Source organism: Hemiscyllium ocellatum, unplaced genomic scaffold (genome assembly GCF_020745735.1).
Source record: "Hemiscyllium ocellatum isolate sHemOce1 unplaced genomic scaffold, sHemOce1.pat.X.cur. scaffold_2739_pat_ctg1, whole genome shotgun sequence".
In the NCBI taxonomy this organism is placed as follows: Eukaryota; Metazoa; Chordata; class Chondrichthyes; order Orectolobiformes; family Hemiscylliidae; genus Hemiscyllium; species Hemiscyllium ocellatum.
Window position 1 is genome coordinate 42693 of NW_026868186.1, and position 15934 is coordinate 58626.

The window sequence follows — 15934 nt, forward strand, 5'->3', positions numbered from 1 at the left end:
CAGAAGCTGGAACATTCCACCTGAAAAGGTACTGGAATTTGAGTCCAAAAGGACTTTTAATGGGAAGTTTGCAGGTAATTGAAAATATGACGTTTACAGGTTAACATCATGAAGTGGGTAATTGGATCTAAATCTGAGAGTTCTTACAAAGAGACAAGGTGTAATTTGGAAAAATCTGTGCTCCCTCTTAGGCCAATATCTCCTTCCTCAGCTGCAGGGCCCAGAAAAGAGCACATATCCAAAGGGTGATCCAACCAGGAATTTGTACATCTTTCTGCTTAACAAAAATATTGGAGATATCTTCCCACAAACAGAACAAACAAACCTTTCTCCTTCCACGGTTAAATGCCAATGATATTCAGACCCTGATGACTCCATTGACTGTAAAATCTTGCTTTTGAGATCCCAGCCTCAATTTAATATCCTATGAAATGAATTCACAAAACAAAACTCAGTCAGGACAGGAAGAATATAAAGACATACTTTTTTCTTGGTATGTGCTTGATGTGTAAATGCCTCTCTTCAAATCGTACAAACCCACCCCATCCTTGGAAGGGGACATGCACATGCGCCTCACTGTACCTTGCCCCCAATAAAGATGGCGGCCATATCCCAGGACCTTTCAATGCCTGAGGGTTGCAGCCATTTTCCCATCTCATGCAAACGTGGGAAAGTGTTTCTAATTCAGATTAACGACCGGCACAGAGTGTAATTAAAACTTCCCAGTCTGAAGTGACTCATTACCTCTGTCTCTGAGGCCACTCTCCCCTTCCCTGTTTGCCTCTCCCACATTCACCAACGGCCGAGTCACGTGACACTGCACAGGCGGAGTTACTGGTGACGTGTCATCCCACTGGCCACGCCCCTCATTCTCTCCCATTGTTTGGATGATCAGCTGGTTCCACTTCATCCACCAGTCCCACCCCCTTTTCCTATTGGTCCGAAGCTGCCATTAATCAGCTGGACCCCATTGTGAGGTCAGTGGTGGGATCCTCCCCCTGCCTGAATCAAACCCGGAAGGTGGATGGATGGTGTCAATCAGGAACAACAAGCAGGAGATGCTGGGAAAGCTCAGCAGGTCTGGCAGCATCTGGGAACAGGAATCTGTCCAGTGGCCCTTCCTCAGGACCGATGGGAGCTGGGAACATTAGAATCCTGACAGTGTGGAAACAGGCCATTCGGCCCAAAAGTCCACAGCGTCCCTCCGAATGGTATCCCACCCAGACCCATTCCCCTACCCTATTACTGTATATTCCTCCTGACTAATGCACCTAACCTACACATCCCTGAGCATTATGGGAAATTTAGCTTGGCCAATTCAACTAACCTGCAGATCTTTGTACTGCAGGGGATAGGGGTTAAAGAGTAAATAATGGGCAGGTACAGGACCCAGAGAGAGACCGGAACATTTGGAAAGACAAAGGAGTGGATTACGATCTGGCTGGGAGGGTGCATAGCTGTTAATGGAGGGGACAGGAACCTGTGTCTGGCAGCATCTCAGTGGAGGTGGCGGAAATGGCGACTGATGATCGACTTTCTGCTGCAAAAACACAGCCCGAGCTTCCAGCTGCCTGTCACTATAACACACCTGGCCAACACCTCTGTCTCATGCTTACTGCAGTGTTCCAGTGAAGCCAGAACATACCAAAATACCAAATATTTCAAGGACTGCAATTTCCCCTCCCATGTGGTCAATACCATCCAATGTATCTCCTCCACTTCCTGCACCTCTGCCTTTGAAACCCACACCTCCAACTGCAACAAGGATAGAACACCCCGCAAGCTCCCCCCACCCACCCCAAGTCCTTACCTTCCACCCAGATACAACACATCAGCTTCTGCCATTTTCACCAGCTACAATCAGACCGCACCACCAGATTCTGAAGGGGTTTGACAGAATAAATACTGATGTGTCTGAGGGTAAATACTGAGGGGGGGGGGGGGGGGGGGAGTCTGAAACCAGATTCTGAGCCAGTCACAGAATCAAGGGTTCTGTTTCGGATTCATCACGTTTAAGGCAACACAGACACGGGTAAGGGGTTTCAGTAGCAATGGAGCTGGAGTGAGGAGGGGACAAACAACGTTTAAGAGATTGGAATTCCTGGTGTTTGGGATTGTGTAAACGTCTAATCAGAAGGTCAGCTTCGCGTCAGAAACAACTGCAATATTGTGAAGAGTGTAGTTCTGCTGTATAGTTCTCAGTGAGAGGGAGGGGCTCAGCAGTAAGGGAAAGGAATTGGTCAGGCAACGGGTTTAACCATGACAATGTTTCATTGGAGGAAACTGCACCTAATCGAGTAGTGGGAATGTGGTTAGCAGCTTGATAACTGAGAAACAGTGGAGTAATGGAGAGGGATGACGGGGAGGGAGAGCTGGGCATTGTCAGTGTACATGTGAAACCCAACATGGTGCTTCTGCACAATGTCACCTCCTGTCAGTATGTAGAGGAGATACAAGAGGGGCCAAGGATAGATCCATGAGGGACACCAAATGCAAGGAATTCAGAAAGGAAAGGGAGAGTGGAGATGGAGCAGGATTTTTCAACAACCATGAGGTCAAATATTAGTTTTTCACAGAATGGGAGAGAAGGACATAACCAGAAAAGACAGAACAAGGAACAATATCTGTGAATCGGTGACGGAGACTGATGAGGAGGGGGAGAAAAGAGAGGTGGAAACTCTATGGTTTACTGAGATGAGGGTAAAAGGGTCAAGATGAGCTCTGATAAGGCTTGACCGGGATTGGAGAAAGTTTGGACAAAATCCGGGAACACCACGTGAGGCAGTTTGACTCAGTGGGAGGGAGGGAAGCAGCAGATCGGATTGTCTCAGTCTTAGTGACAGAGAAACTCCATGTGCTCCTTGATCTTGTTGGTGGTGAGAAGGATGGAGGAGACAGGATGATGGACAGTGTTTCACAAAGAAACAAAACCTGGGTAAGTGATATTTAAAGTGAGTGAACAAACCGAATGTATTTAACTTTTACCCAAAATATTAAAACCAATGACAGAAATCCTGGTTCGAATCCCAACTTGGCAGATGGTGGAATCTGAATTCAAGAAAAAATAACTGGAATTAGGAATCTCCTAATCTCCATGGAACCATTGTCAATGGTGGAAAAATATCCTGCCAACCCGACAGTGGCCCAGCCAGCTACTCACTGTATTCATCACTGCAAAGTCTCAACAAAGGAATGAAACTGGATGGACCACTCAGCATCTGACAAGGCACCAGAAAATACAACCACAGAATCAGCCCTCTCGATGGTGCAACGTCCTCCAGACTAACATCTGGAGTTTGGTGTCAAAATGTGCAGAGCTGTCTCACAGACCAATCAAGGAACAGCCTGACATACTCATACTCATGGAATCAACTCTTACAGACAATGTTGAAAATGTGTTGCTGGAAAAGCGCAGCAGGTCAGACAGCATCAAAGGAGCAGGAGAATCGACGTTTCGGGCATGAGCCCTTCTTCAGGAGCCCTTTTACAGACAATGACCAGATACCACCATCACCGTCCCTAGATATCGAGAGTGTGGTGATGGAAAAGCACAACAGCTCAGGCAGCATCCGAGGAGCAGGAGAATCGACGATTCGAGCCTAAGCCCTTCATCAGCCTGACCTGCTGTGCTTTTCCAGCAACACACTCTCGACTCTGATCTCCAGCATCTGCAGTCTTCACTTTCTCCTGAAATCTCTGGATATGTCCTGTCCCACCAGCAGGACAGACCAGGCAGAGGTGGTGGCACAGACAGGGAGGATTTGCCCTCTGAGTACTCAGCATTGACTCCGGACACCAGGAAGTCTCATGGCTCCTGCTGATTACCACGCTCCGTCCTCCCTTGGCTGATGAATCACTTCTCCTTCATGTTGAACAACATTTGGAGGAAGCACTGAGGAAGTAAAATGGTGTCAAACGTACTCTGGGTACAGGATTTCAATGTCCACAATCGAGACTAGCTCTGCAACAGAATTACTGACTGAGCTGGTCAGGTCCTAAAGGATATAGCTGCTCAACTGAGTCTGCAGTGGGTGGTGAGGGAACCAACAACAGGGAAAAACATACTTGATCTCATTGTTATGAACTGACCAGCTACAGATACATCTGTCCATGACAGTATCGGTACGAGCGACCATTGCACATTCTTTTTGGAGACACAAGTCTTGGCTTAAAGTTGAGAAAAACTTCCATTGTGTTGAGTGACACTATCACCGTTCTAAATGGGACAGACTTTGATGAGATGTAGGAACGTAAATTGGATCTCCCTGAGGCACTGTGGGACATCAACAACAGCAGAACTGTACTCCAGCACAATCTGTAATCTCATGGGTTTGTAAATCCTGCTCTCACCCATCACAAAGGACAGGAAAGGAGGGCATGCCATGAGCAGCACCAGGCATAACTAAAAATGAAGTGCCAACCTGGTGAAGCTACCAAACAGAACCATCTGCATATCAAACAGCATCAGCACCAAGCAACAGAGCTAATTGATCCCACAACCAATGGATCAGATCAGAGCTCTGCAGTACTGCCACACCCAGTTGTAAACGGTGATGGACAATAAAACAACTCACTGCAGGAAGCATCACAGATATCCCCACCCTTACTGATGGAGGGGCCTCACACATCCATGCACCAGATAAGTCAACAGCATTTGCAGCCAGAAGTGGGATGCTCCATCTCAGCCTTCTCCAGTGGTTTCCAACATCACAGATGTGAGTTTTAAGCCAGTTTCATTCAGTTTGAATAACATCAAGAAGTGGTTAAGTAGTGCAAAGGCTACGGGCCCTGCCAATATCCTGGCAATAATACTAATGGCTTGTGCTCCAGAACTTGCCACCCGCCAAGCCAAGTACCGCTCCAGCACTGGCATCTACTGACATTGTGGAACATTGCCCAGGCATGTTCAACAGAAAACACAGGGCAATCCAACCAAGCCAATTTCCCTCCGTCAGTCCACACTCGATCAGCAGTAAAGTGATGGAAGATGTCACCAACAGGGCTACCAAGCAGCAGCTGCTCAGCAACAGCCAGCTGAGTGACACTCATTTCAGGCTCCACCATGGCCACTCAGCTCCCGATTGTGTTACTGCCTGATTCACAACCTGACAACCAGCTGAATCCCAGAGGTGTGGTGAGGTGAGGGGGACAAGACCACTATTTCGAGCTGATTCTAACACTGTACTAGCTCATATACTCTCATCCACCTTGTGTTATCTCCAGACTTCCTTATACAAACACACTCCTGGCCAACTTCCCACATTCAACCTCCCTGTTATCCCAAGAAAAACTAAATCTCTGCCCAAGTACTTCCTCGTACCAAAACTTGTTGATCCATCAAAAGGCTGCTATTCATAATCAACAACATAGAGCCACAGAGATGTACAGCATTGAAACAGACCTTTCGACCCAACCTGTCCATGCCGAACAGATATCCCAACCCAATCTAGTCTCACCTGCCAGAATCCGGCCCACATCCCTCAATTTAAAATTCTCACCCTTGATATAATTCCTGGTTGTGACCATCCCTAGCTCGCTGCATCACACACCCTTTGAGAACTCGACAACCCATTCTGTTCGAGACTCCCAATGATCTGTTAATTCATTACCTCACCTGGGTGGCTGCTTTTACAGTTGCCAAAGCAACAAGGTCTGAAATTCACAGCCAAAACCTCACAGATCTGCTTTCCTCCTTTAAGACATTCCTCAAAACCTACTTCTCTGGCCTTGTCTAAAGTTCCCAATAATATTTTTGTGAAATTATAAGCATGATAATAAAACTACAAACTGTTCCTGATTTGGACATTATCTTCAAATCATCACTGTTGCTGTAATGAATAATCTGTAATGTCTCTTACCCAACCACATTGTGGGAGCACCTTCACCACACAAACTGCAGCTGTACAAGAAAGTCAAACATCACCCTCTCCCCAGGCAACAGGGCTTTGGCATTAATCACTGGGATCTGTGGAAGGAGAAACACAGTTGATGTTTCAGGGAGTGCAAAACGGATTACAGGGAACGAAAATGATGCAGAATTTATAGTCAGAAACGGAAGGAAAATACACTTGCTCATCGGAAAAAAAGAATTCTTGACTGTCAAAAATTTTCCAGAAAAAAAATTAATAAGCAGCGCACGGTCAGGGGCTGGGCGGCAGTGAAAAATTAACGTATAAAAATGTCTGTAAAAGTAATAGTAAAATACACCCATTGTTCGAGACTGAGGAAGCTAGACATTAACAAAGTGGTCATGAGGGAGCCCAGAGATGAAGCAGAACAGTATAAGCTGTTATGATCCCACAGTCATAGAGATGTATAGCGCCGACACAGACTCTTCGGTCTAACTCATCCATGACAACCAGGTATCTGAACCTAATCTATTCCCATTTGCCAGCACTTGGCCCATATCCCTGTAAACGCTTACTCATCATATCATGTGTCTATTTAGACGCCTTTAACAAGTTTTATCTGTACTAGCCTCCACCACTTCCTCTGGCAGCTCATTCCACCCACTGCATGAGAGTTGTCCTTTCGGCCCCTTTGAAATTTTATCCGTTCATCCTAAAGCAATGCCTCTACTTCTGGACACCATCACTCCAAGGAAAACACCTTGTTCATTTACTCCATTCATGCCCCTCTTGATAGTATAAACCTCCATAACATCACAGCTCAGCCTATTGCACTCCAGGGAAAACAGCCCAGCCTCCAACCTCAAATCCTCCAACACTAACAACATTCTTGGAAGTCTTTTTTGAAACCTTTCAAGTTTCACAGCACCCTTCTGATAGGAGGCAGGCCAGAACTGCACACAATATTCCAAACGTGGCCTAACGAATGCCCTGTACAGCAACATGACCTCCCACATCCTGTACTCAATGCTCGAACCAATAAAGGAATATAAACTGAACACCTTCTTCACCATCCTATCTGCCTGCAACTTGACTTGCAAGAAACTATGAACCTGCAGTCCAAGGTCTCTTTGTTCCGCAAACGTCTCCAGGGCCTGGCCATTCAGTGTATAAGTCCTGCACTGATTTGCTTTTCCAAAATGCAGCACCTCACATTTATCTAAATTAAACCCCATCTGATCAATATCTCAGTGTAATCTGAGGTAACCTTCTTCATTATCCACAATACCTCCAATTTTGTATGACCTGCAAACTCATTTCCGATACCAAATCATTTAAATGAATGACAAAACAAATCCAGAAATAAACATCCATTTCTCTGAGTTTGAATGTGCTCTGTAAATCCTGCCCAATGACTCTGTACCACAGAAAGGCTGCACATGCGCCTGGCCGCACCTTGCCCCCTACAAAGCTGGCAGTTCCGCATGTATCCAGTGAATTCTTGCCCCGAATAAAGATGGTGACGCGTACACATACCTGCAGCCACACTGAGGCAATTCCCCATTTACTGAAAACACGAGACTGGGATGTTACAAAATATGTGTTTTCCGATGCACACATTGTGTTTGTAAAACCTCTCCGCTCACACAGAACCTCTCTCACCTCCTGCGGTTCCACAGACAGCCTTGATTTTTGCAGGTACCTATTCTCTGCCTGGTTACTCGTTTGTCCTTGGTGTGTTTGTACAATCACTTTGGATTCTCCTTAAACCTATTTCCGAAAGCTATCTCATATCCCCTTTTTGCCCTCCTGGTTTACCTCGAGTATACTCCTACTGCCCCTATACTCCTCTAGGGATTCTCACAAACACAGCTCTCTGTACCTGCCATATGCCTCCTTCATTTTCCTGACCAGGCCCTCAATTTCTTTCGACAGGCAGCATTCCCTACACCTCCCAGCCTTGGCCTTAACAGGAACATACTGTCTATATACTCTCATTCTGGCAGGCCTGTGGAGGCAATAGCAGATGAGGACAGAGAAACAATCACTCCCAGTAAAGAGGCAATGTTGGGAAAGATAACAGCCTCAAGGTAGCTGGGTCTCCTGGCCCTGATGGAATGCATTCGAGGGACGAAAGGAGATGGGGGTGGGCGGGGGGGGGGGGGGGGGGGGGGGGGGGGAAGAATAACAAACTCGTGATAATTCACTAAAATTTGTTGGATTCTGGGATGGTTTTGACAGACTGGAAGCTGCAAATTGGTGCCACTATTTTTCAAAAAGGACCCGTTAGCTTAACTTCTGCAGTGGAGAAAATGCTTGAATCTCTCAAGGAAGTAGTGGTGAGAAATCTGGGTAGAAATTGTCTCATTTCGCAGACACAGCATGGATTCATGAAAGGCAGGTCACGTTTAATGGATTTACTGGAATTATTTGAGGATACAATGAGCGCGTTGGACAAGGGGAACCGGTGGATGTGGTGTACCTGGATTTCCAGAAGGTATTCGATACGTTGCCACACAAAAGGCTGCTGTATAAGGTAAAGATGCACAACATTATGGGTAATTATCATTGATACAGGATCGGTTCACCAACATAATAAATAATGGGGATAAATGGGTGTTTGGATTAGTGTTGACACTACAACTGTTTGCAATTTACACAAATGTTTTGGAATTGAGGACCAAGTGTACGGTGTCAGAGTTCACATTTGATACAAAGATGAGTAAAGCAATGTCTGCAGAGTCCACTGTCAGTCTGCACAGGGATACAGATCAATTAAGTGAGTGGGTAAGGATCTGGCAGATGGAGGACAATGTTGGGATATGTGAGGTCATCCATTTTGGTCGGACTAACAGCAAACCGGATGATGAAATGATGAAAACATGCAGCAGGCTGCTGTGCAGAGGGAGCTGGGTGTCCTGGTGTATGAATCACAGGAAGCTGGTTTGCAGGTACAGCAGGTCATTAAGGCAGTGAAGGGAATATTGTCCTTCATTGCCAGAGGGATGGTTATGCTGCAGCTGTACAGGGGGCTGGGGAGGCCACACCTGGAGTACTGTGTACAGGTTTGATCCCCTTACATTAGCAAGGATGTACTGGCACTAGAGGGAGTGCAGAGGAGGGTCACTAGTTTGAGTTGGGAGTTGAGAGGGTTGGTGTATGTGGAGAGATTGAGAAAACATGTTCTATACTCATTGTAATTTAGAAGAATAGGACGTTGGATAGGAAACAAATAAAATTATGAGGGGAGGAGATAAGACAGAAGCAGGGAGGATATTTCCACTGGGGACGGGTCCAACTCCAGAGCCTCAAAATAAGGGGGAGCAGATTTAGGACTGAGATCAGGAGGAGCTTCTTCAGCTAAAGGGTTGTGAATCTGTGGTGTTCCCTGCTGACTGCAGCATTTGAATGCCTTTCAGGCAAAATGTAGATTTGTGAACAGGAAAGGAATTAAGGGTTATGGTGGGAGATCGGGAACGTGGAGCTGAGGCCATGAAAAGATCAGCCCTGATCTTATTGAATGGTAGAGCAGGCTGGAGGGGCCAGGTGAAAGTTCTTGCCTCGTGCTATCAAAATCAGCCTTTGTCCAATTCAGAACCTTAACTTGTAGATCTGGTCTATTATTTTCTGTAACTATTTTAAAACTAGTAGAATTATCAGAGAATCCCAACAGTGTGGAAGCAGGTCATTCAGCCCATCACACTGATACTGACCCTGAGAGCCTCCTCACCTCCCCCAGTAACATTGCATTTCCCAGGGCCACCCAACCTACACATGCCTGAACATTACGGACAATTCAGCCTGGACAATCCACCCAACCTGCACATCCCTGAACACTGGACAATTCAGCCTGGATAATCCAACCTATCCTGTACATTTTTGGACTGTGGGAGGAAACCAGAGAACCCAGACAAAATTCATGCAGAATACCCCAATAAGGTGGTCATCCCTTTCTTATTTCCCAGTTCCAACGAAATAACTTCAATGGGCGTACTCCCAGCAATATCTTCCCTAATCAAAAACATAATGCTATCCTGAATCAAAAATGCTACTCCCCCTCCTCTCTTGTCCCCCTTTCTATTCTTCCTATAGCATCTATACCCTGGAACATTAAGCTGCCAGTCCTATCCATCCCCGAGTGATACCTCTGTAGTTGCTATAATATCCCAGTGCCATGTTCAAAACCATACCCTGAGCTCATCTGCCTTCCCTGTCAGGCCTCTTCTATTGAAGTAAATGCAGTGCAACTGCTCAGTCCGACTTCATTCTGTGCCTTGCCCTTGCCTGCCTTGACTATTTGACTTCTGAACTGTACCAGTCTCAGACATACTCTTTCCTCACTATCTTATTGGGTTTACACCCACTCCCTCACTGGTTTAATGCCTCCCGAGTATCACTAATATCTCCTTGTCTGAATGTTAACACCTTCCAATTCAGGTACAATCCATCCTTCTTATGCAGGTCAACTCTACTCCAGAGGAGATCACAATGATCCAAAAAAAATGTGAATCCTTTCCCCTGCACCAGCTCCTTAGCCACTCATCCAGCATCTCCTCCTCCTCTGTAATATGGACATTTTTCAAGATGTCACCATTTATTTCCTCACATTCTATATCTCCCATGTACTTCTTCACAGTAAACACTGATGCAAAACACTGGTTTCCTATCTCGCCCATCGCCTGCAGCTCCACACAATGGCTGTCTTGCTGATCTTGGAAGGTCTCTATTTTCTCCCTAGTTAGCCTTTTTTTTCTTCATGTATTTATAGAAGCCCTTCGGATTATTCTTAAACCTATTCGCCAAAGAAATCCCACGTCCCTTTTTTGCCTCCTGATTTCCCCCTTAATTATACCCCTACTGCCTTCATACTCAATTTTTTTGGATTGGAATAAATGCAAAATATAGCATCCTGACAAAACAGACGAGGGCAGGACTTACTCTCAATAAAAGTAGGGCCTTGAGTAGTGATATGGGAACAAGAGATCGAGGGCTTCACGTCTTTGAAGTTTGTGTGACATGTAGACAGGGTGGTTAATAAGGTGCTAAGCACACTTACCTTGATTGTTCAGACCTTGGAGTACAGGAGTTGGGACGTTATGTTGGGGATGTACAAGATGTTGGGGAGGCCTCTTCTGGAATACTCTGTCCAGTTCTGGTTGTGCTGTTATAGGAAGGAGATTATTAAATTGGAGCAGGTTCAGAAGAGATTTACCAGCATGTTGCCATGAATGGAGGGATTGTGTTCTAAGGAGAGGCTGGATAGGCTGGGAATTTTTTCACTGGCGTGCACGAGGTTGAGGCGTGAGCTTATTAGAGGTTTATAAAATTAGAAAGAGTGTAGACAGGGTGAATAGCCGGGGGAGGGGGATTCAAAACTCGGGTGCATTCATTTTGAGAAGAAATGAGAAAGATTTGAGAAAATACATGAAGGTTTTAATAAAAAAGATACACGTGTGGAATGAACTTCCAGAGGAAGTGGTAGCTGTGAATACAATTACAATATTGAAAAGACATTCAGATAAGTACATAAATAGGAAATATTTGGATGGATGTGGACCAAGCGGAGGCAGGTACAATTAGTTCAGTTTGGAATTATGGTCGGCATGGACTGGTTGGACCACAGGGCCTGTTTCCTTGCTGTATAACATTATGACTCTAATCCTCACGATCCCTAAATTCCTCCATCCTCAACTCGCCTGATCAATGTCACCTAAACCATCCTCACAACTCTTCCTTATTTATATAATTCCTCACTAGCCACAGAACGCTCCCTATCTCACGTCCTCCAGTTTCTCAAATCTCTGCGATATGTGCCTTTCTTTAGTTCCAACCTTGAGGATGCCTCATTCACTCCGATTGGTTGGAGGACAAACTCGTACGACCTGGTCCTCCAGTACTGCCCTCTGGCCCTATTGGCCTGCGCTGACATCACTCACCTCACAATGGGCCCCGGATGATTGGTGGGATCCTCCCTCTCCCTGCTCTGGGATGAGCTTCATCATTCACAGTGAATGGGACAGTATCACAGAGCACAGGGACTGGGGGCTATTCAGCCCATTGGGGCTGTACTCTCTCCCTCTAGAAATGCTGCAAATCTGTCCCAATTCCCTTCCCATTTGCCCATAGCACCCCAAATCTTCCCTTAAAAGGTAAAATTCCAAATCTGTTTATGAATAATTGCTGAGTCTGTCCAGCTGCCGTTCAGACTATTCCAGATGCTCAGAACTTACTGAAGAACATAATGTTCACATATTCACTTATTATTTGCCAATTACCTGAAAATAGTTACTAAAACTGTGACATTGTTAACAATTCCCCTCTCTCTGCAAATTAAATATCTTAGAAACAAATTTGCAGCTGATCAAAATCACTGCTTAACCTTCTCAGCTCCAAGAACAATTATCTGTGCTTCTGCTAGCTCTCCACAAAAGAGGAACACATCTTATTTTCATTTATTAGTGTCATAGAGATGTACAGCACAGAAACAGACCTTTGGTCCAATTTGTCCATGCCAACTAGGAATCCTCAACAACTGGAGCCCCATTTGCCAGCGATTGGTCCGTATCACTTGAAACCCTTCCTATCCATGTACCCAATCAGATGCCTTTCAAATGTTGTAATTGTATCAGCCTCCACTACTTCATCTGGCAGCTCATTCCACACACACATCACACACAGCTTGAAAACTTTGCCTCTTAGATCCGTTTTAAATCTTTGCCCTCTCAACTTAAGCCCATGTGATTTTGTTTTGAACCCACCTAACCTGGGGGGAAAAGACCCTGGCTGTTCACCGTATCCATGCCCCTCATGATTTTATAAATCCCCATGAAGTCACCTCTCAGTCTTTGACTCTCCAGGGAAATTAACCCCAGCCTATTCAGCCTCTCCCTGTAGCCCAAATCCTCCAATCCTAGCAAAGTCTTTGTAAATCTTGTCTGAACTCTTTCAAGATTCACAACATCCTTCCCAGAACAGGGGATTTCAAACTTAAAACATAATTCCTGAAATGGCTTAATCAATGTCCTGTCCAGCCACAATTTGACGCCCCAGCTTCTGTACTCAATGCATTGACCAATAAATATAAGCATACCAAACCCCACCTTCACTAGCCTGCCTATGTATGACTGTACTTTCAAGAACAATGAACCTGCACTCCATGGTCTCTATGTTCAGCAACATTCCCAAGGACTTTACCATTAAGTGTATAAGTCCTGCCCTGATTTGCCTTTCCAAAATCCAACAGCTTACATTTGTCTAAATTGAACCCAGTCTGCCTTCTTCATTGTCCACTACACCTCCAATTTTGGTGTCTTCTGTAAACCTACTGACCATATCTCATATTCACATCCAAGTCAATTATTTAAGGACCCAATATCCATTCCTGCAACACGCTGCTGCTCACAGGCCTCCAGTCCACAAATCAACCCTCTGCACCACCCTCTGCCTCCTACCTTCAAGCCAGTTTTGTATCCAAATGGCTAGTTCTCTCAACATTTCATGTTCTCTAACCCTGCCAACCAGTCTGCTTTGTGGAACATCGTTCAGTGTCCATATAGACAACATTCACAATCTGCCTTCATCAATCATCTTTGTCACATCTTCAAAAAAAAACTCAATCAAGTTAGAGAGAGAATTTCCCACACACAAAGCCATGCTATCTATCCCTAACCATTCCTCGTCTTTCCAAATACATGTAAATCCTGTCCCTCAGAATCCATTCCAACAACTTGCCTGCCACTGACTTCAGGCTCACTGTTCTCTTGTTCCCTGGCCTTTTGTTAACACCTTTTTAAATAATGGCACATGCCTTCCAGCACCTCACCTGTCACCAATGACAATATAAACATCTCAGGGAGGGGCACTGCTATCACATTCCTAGCTTTCCACAAATGTCTGGGATACACCTTAACAGGTCCCAGGGATTTATCCACCTCGATATGATTCAACACATCCAGTACTACCTCCTCTGTAATATGGTCAGGAGCCGGGCAGCAGTGGACAATTCATTTACTGAAAGGTCTGTGAACATAATAGTAAAATACTAAACAGAGCAAAAATACACTCAGAGACTGAGGAAGCTAGATAGTGAACAAGTGGACATCAAGGTACTCAGAGGCGAATCGGAGCAGTTTTATGATCCCACAGTCAGAGATGTCTAGCACCGAAACAGACTCTTCAGTACAACCCATCTATGCCAACCAAATATTCGAACCTAATCTATTCCCATTTGCCAGCACTTGGCCGGCATCCCTCTGAACCCTTCCTATTCAACTGCCTTTGAAATGTTACAATTTTTGTTGCCCTTTAGGTCCCTGTTGAATTTTCCCCTCTCACCCTTAACCTATATCCTCTAGTTCTGGGCTCCACCACCCCAGGGTAAACACCTTGTCTATTTACGCTATCCATGCCCCTCACGATTATATAAATCTCTTCAAAATTACACCTCAGCCTATGACACTCCAGGGAAAATGGCCCCAGTCCCTATTATGCCTCTCCCTGCAACTCAAATCCTCCAACCCTGGCAACATCCTTGAAAATCAATTCTCAAACCTTTCAAGTTTCAGTGCCTCCTTCTGATAATAGGGAGACCAGAATTGCACACAATATTCCAAAAGTGGCCTAACCAATGTCCTGTCCAGCTCCTGTACTCAACGCTCTGACCAACAAAGGGAAGCATACCAAATGCCTTCCTCACTGTCTTATCGACCTGTGACTCTACTTTCAAGGAACTGTGAACCTGCATTCCAAGGTCTCTTTGTTCAGCAAGACTCTCCAAGACCTTACAATTCAGTGTGTGAGTCCTGCTCGGATTTGCTTTTCTAAAATGCTGCACCTCACATTTATCTAAATTAAACCCTATCTGCCACTCCCCAGCCCATTGGCCCATCTGATCAATATCCCATTGTATTCTGAGACAACCTTTATCACTGACCACAACACCAACAATTTTGGTGTCACCAGCAATCTTACTAACTGTACCGCCTCTATTCATCCAAATCATTTAAATGAATGACGAAACAATTCCACCGAAAAACAAAAATCCATTTCCCTGTGTGTGAATGTGCTCTGTGTAAATCCTGCCCCATGACTCTCTATCAGGGAGAGCTGCACATACTCCCCTCTGAACTTTGCCCCCTACAAAGATGGCGGCTGCACGTGTCCAGTGAATCGTTGCCCCGAATAAAGATGGCGGCACTGACTCGAGTCAATCGCGAAATGAGGCATTTTCCGGTTTACTGCAAAAACGAGACTGTAAATTTCAAATTTGTCTTTTCCGATGTGCACCAAATGTTCGCAAAACCTCTCAGCCAGACCAACACCATTTCCCTCCCGCTTGCTGCTGTTTATTTCTTTCCTTACCGACAGCTCCCCGCCCGCACAGCCGCGAGGATGATCACGTGGTATAATCAAGTCCCGCCTCTCATTCACTCTGATTGGTCGGAGGGCCAACCGCCTCGCCAGGTCCTCCAGCCCCGCCCCTGTACTTCCATTGGTCCACCGCTGACATCAATCATCTTGTGACCATTGTTGGCTGGAGCATGCGCACTGCTTCCTGGTTTTTGTTGCTCTGCATAAGTTACAAGAGTGAGGGACAAAGTTAAAAACACACAACCACCTGATGAAGCAGCAGCAGCGCTAGTGCTTCCAAATAAACCTGTTGGACTATAACCTGGTGTTCTGGGAATTTTAATTTTGTCCATCCTAATCCAACATCAGCACCTCCAAGTCACGAGTGAGGGAGGAATGTGTTATAAGTGATTTCTGTCTAGGCTTTCTGAATCTCCGGAGAATAGTTCCTGACACTTGGCTAACTATTCTAACTCTAGGGATCTGATTCAGAACAACCGGGTCCTGCCTCCGAACTCTGCCAACCGCGGACTGTCCTTTAACCCTTGTGTCAAGGGAGACTGTCCACAAGGTTAAGTTCAAAAAGGCGAACTCCAAGTTGACTGGTATCAGCCCTTATCCCCACCGGCTGTCACTTTTCCCGTGGCAATTCGAAATACTGCGAGACACACACAGACAGAGCAACAGATGTTTATTCAATCTTCGAAGATTGGGCGAGTTCCAAAAAGGACTTCGAA

General features: G+C 45.5%; 1 long non-coding RNA gene across 1 annotated transcript; it reads right to left on the reverse strand.

Annotated features, from left to right (window-relative positions):
• Positions 1–331: 331 nt before the first annotated feature.
• Positions 332–15237, reverse strand: LOC132812470 (uncharacterized). The gene is made up of 4 exons (XR_009643663.1): positions 15210–15237; positions 10906–11010; positions 5859–5965; positions 332–424 (listed from the first exon to the last, which is right to left on the reverse strand). It is a non-coding gene; the product is annotated as an uncharacterized LOC132812470 (long non-coding RNA).
• Positions 15238–15934: the final 697 nt, after the last annotated feature.